Genomic DNA, 4330 nt, shown 5'->3' with positions numbered 1-4330 from the left:
ATAATCGAGAATTGCTCTTTGATCAAAATAAAAATGAAAAGGCTTGTTGTTGGGAATTTAATATGTCGTGTCCTAATGCATTGGATGTGACGTATTGATTTCTCGAGACAAAGATTTTTTTAAAATATATATATTAATAAAGGAAATATTTAATGTTTGGGATGTTGAGAAATTGTGCCTTAATGTATTGGGCTGCGGTTTCGTCATAAATCTTAAACACTTGAATATTCTTTTAAATTTTATCACACAAATCTTTTGGACAAACTCATCTTGAAAAAAATAAAATATCGTGCCCTAACGCATTGGGTGTGGCATTTTCTTTTTCAAAATGAGAGAGTTTTAATAAATAACTTAATTAAGGATCGTATTTTTTAACTCTCGACATTAAGACATTTATTAATCAACTTGGTACCAATTTTTGGGCGTTACGGGGGTGCTAATCCTTCCTCGTACGTAACTGACTCCCAAACCCATTTTTTTCTAAAAACTCGTAGACCAAAGTCATTTTTAGGTGATCCAATCACACCTTAATAAAAGATTGGTGGCAACTCCAATTTTCGTCGACAACTAATTTTTGTTTTTTTCCCAAAATAAAAAATGGTTTCGACAATGTGGATGAAATAATAGAAGTGAAATACATAGAAATTTGATATGTGAAATAAGATATTGAGATAAATTGTGTGGTTAAAGTGTAAGAAGAAATAAAATTGATTTAATATGATCAATTAGTGAATATTGAACTTTTATGATAAAAAAGGACTAAATTGATAAATTATGAAATTTTATAGAAAATATTTGATAAATGAAGAATGTAGTAGATAATTTAACATCCTGGTGGTTTGATCCGATATTTGGATTGGGTATGAGGGTGTTATAGTGAACCTTATTAGTTTGAAAAATGTTTTACGAAAAAAGATTTGGTAAGACATTTGACAGAAATAAGGAGTAATTTTATATTGACTAAAAAGCCTTTTACATTGACCATTTTACATTGAAACAAATGGAGTGTTAGTCACATCAACAAGACTTAATGGCCAAATTTAATCAACATTAATTAAGGGGCTTGATTGATTAAATTTTCATCTTTAAGAACTCAATTGAAGGCTTAATTTTTTTTTGGTAATAAACTTAAAATTAAACATGCAATACTTTCTGGATTTCGTTACTCTATTCAAGGCGTAGCAGGGGTGTTGCCCTCATTGACTAAATGGGAGAATTGCCTTTTAGGTCTTACCAAAAACTAAAACATTAAATTTAAGATTTTTTAGTCTTTCATTAAATGGAATAATTTCATTTTCGGTCCCTATAAAAATGAATAAATTAATTTGATTTTTAACACATTTTTGTTTAGTTTTGGCTCCTCCAAAGTTTTGGCAATTATAAAAATATGATTATAATGTTAACACCAACACCATGTTTGGTTGGATGTATTGGCATAGCCAATACACCCTTAATCGGTGGGCTCCACTTAATCCCCCTTTAATCCGTTGTTTGGTTGGTTGTATTTCCATTACGTCCCAAATCTGTTCCTTCCTTAATACACCCGGTCCCGTAATAGGTATTCCCCCCATCCAGCGCCGATTAGAGAATCCTTACCCATTTCTTATTTTCGTTTCCTTTTTCTGCCTTCATAGATTTCTGCTTCTTCTTCCATCGGTATTGCAGATCTGTCCTCATTTCTTCTGCTTTCATAACAAATCCTCAACATTGTCTTCATCGGAGGCCGATGATGAAAAAATTGGGTAATAACTTCGTCAACTCCGAAACAATCGACGATGATGAAACCATTTGTATTGTCTCCTATTACAACTACGATATTAACTGTCATTGTGTCGATTTAAGCCTTTTTAATTCAAGCTTTTGTTTTTGTATTTTTAAGTTTTCAAAATCAGTTTCGCAATCAAAATAGAATATTTCAGGCCGTCTCATTATTCTTCAACGGTAAATTCGATTCCTTTTCGAGATTATGGAATGACTCAAAGTGAAATTTTTGTTTATTTATGAAGTAAATTGATGGGTATTGTGTTTTTGGAACAGAAGCTGGTGGGATAGAAAGTTGATTCAGGGGGTCTTTATAGACTGCTTCAATGTGCAAGTAAAGGGGATAAAGCTGGCGTAATACAAGAATTAGACAAAGGTGTGGAGCCTAATGGAGCTGATTATGATAGGAGAACTACTCTTCATTTAGCTGCTTGTGAAGGTTGGATTGAAGTTGTTGATTTGCTTCTTGAGAAAGGTGCTGATGTGAATTCTTTAGATCATTGGGGCCGAACTGTAAGTTTCAAATTTCATGTTATTTTATCTAGTATGAGCATTTTTTGGGGGGTTGTGATTAATTTATGGGTGTTGAACTGTTGATACAAGGTTGGGGTTAAAGGCAGTTTACGACGGTTCGACCGATGGGTAGAGAATTGTAATGGTTATAGGTGATTGGAATTTGAGTTTTTTGAGGGTCGGAGTTGGAGAGGAAAAAGAAAAATAGTTGGAGTTCGAATGGAATTTGGTCCTTGTAGCTCACAATGTGATTCTTAGTCTAAGGTATTATCCCGTGCTATTGGTAGGGCACGGAGTGAACTCGCAAGATGTAGGTATAACAATGGGAAAATAAATCTGATGTGAGTAATTCTTTTTGTAGCCATTGTCCGACGCACATAGCTTTCGACACAATGAGGTTTGCAAGATACTTGAAGCTTGAGGGGGAATCGATCCGGTATTTTGTTATTCCGTGCTTTATTCAGCATTGCTTCTTAAAAACTGGTAGTTTGTTGTAATCTAGTATAAACATGAATCTATCTGATTGGTATTTATTACATTGATTTGAAAGAAAAGGCTATAAATCATGGTTTTAAAAATCTCAAGCTATTTCTTTTTCTTCTATTGTCTGGTCTTGAATTTTCCATTTTAGTTTCAATTTCAGGTTCTGGGATTGGTTGAAAGTCATCTTGGTACTGGCAAGTTATTATTATACATCATTCAGCACTGTGTTAAAATGGAGGATGCCATTTTTCCTTATTCAGAACATAGTTTATTTGTTTGTAATTTGATTCATCATTCTTCCAGCAATGTATTGTAGTGCAATTCTGTTTTTGGCATTAGATAGTAACAACTTGGCTTCATTCTTTGTAACCCTTTCTCATTTGGGCTCAGATTCCTTTTTTTTCAGACTGCACTAGACTAAACCAGATTGTAAAGTAATATTATTTCCAGTTTTAATTCATTTTCAGCCCATCATTCTGAATGCTAAGGTTGCAAATATGAGTTTTGAAGGGTTAGTTTTATTTGCAAATATATTTAACACCATAATATACCCAGTATCCTACTTGCAGATTTGAGGGCAAAACACCACTCTTTTTACATGGTAATACCTAAGATATTTTACTCATTCATTTCACATTTAAATAAAGGAAAAATGGAACATACCAAATTCACATTCTTTTTACATGATTTTATTAAATTCATATAAGAATATTTAATATTAAGAATTGTATTAAATTATATATTTTTATTAAATTATATTTAATAATAATTATGTTAAATTGTATTTTATAGTATTATATATTATGATAAAGGAAAATTCATATAAGAATATTTAATATTAAGAATTTTATTAAATTATATATTTTTATTAAATTATATTTAATAATAATTATGTTAAATTATATTTTATAGTATTATATATTATGATTTTAGAAAATTCATATAAGAATATTTAATATTAAGAATTTTATTAAATTATATATTTTTATTAAATTATATTTAATAATAAATATGTTAAAATATGATTAAATTATTTATTATTGATATTAATAATCTTATTACAATTTAATAACAATAACAATAATCATTTACCTAAACAAATTTATGCTAAGGGTATTTTAGTCATTTTAGTTTTTTCTATTATGCTATTACACCTCTATTCCATTCAACCAAACACAAGAATACTATTACGCCTCTATTCCATTACATTCAACCAAACAATTAATTTGCTATTACACCTCTATTCCAATACAGCGAACCAAACGTGCTGCAAGTGTTGGGACTTGGTTCATGGGACATTTTTATAATGTTAACATTTTGATGAGATACGAAGGTTGTTCCATTTTGGTTCATCAAGGTACTGTTGTTACAAATTAAGGTTGTCAAGCAGCACAAGTGTTAGCACTTAAATAACATAAATTTGATCAGACATAAAAAGTTAATAATGTAGCAAAAAAGCTTTAAGCTACCCATACTTTATAATTAAATACCAAAATAATATCAATTATACTTTAAACTGACATCTTTGAAATTTTGTGGCAAAGTAGGATTTTAAAAGATGATTAGACTGTGG

At 30.2% G+C, this 4330-nt stretch overlaps 1 long non-coding RNA gene across 3 annotated transcripts; it reads left to right on the top strand.

Annotated features, from left to right (window-relative positions):
• The first annotated feature begins 1518 nt into the window (after positions 1-1518).
• Positions 1519-2715, top strand: LOC121215475 (uncharacterized). Of its 3 annotated transcripts, XR_005911323.1 has the most exons (4): positions 1519-1558; positions 1666-1742; positions 1880-2274; positions 2636-2715. It is a non-coding gene; the product is annotated as an uncharacterized lncRNA (long non-coding RNA). The 3 variants fall into 3 exon arrangements; XR_005911322.1 differs by lacking the exon at positions 1519-1558 and having other exon boundaries at positions 1577-1742; XR_005911324.1 differs by lacking the exon at positions 1519-1558 and having other exon boundaries at positions 1577-1790.
• The last annotated feature ends 1615 nt before the right edge of the window (positions 2716-4330 follow it).

The sequence above is a fragment of the Gossypium hirsutum genome, chromosome D03 (genome assembly GCF_007990345.1).
Source record: "Gossypium hirsutum isolate 1008001.06 chromosome D03, Gossypium_hirsutum_v2.1, whole genome shotgun sequence".
Classification (NCBI taxonomy): Eukaryota; Viridiplantae; Streptophyta; class Magnoliopsida; order Malvales; family Malvaceae; genus Gossypium; species Gossypium hirsutum.
This window is presented reverse-complemented; position numbering and strand designations above follow the sequence as displayed.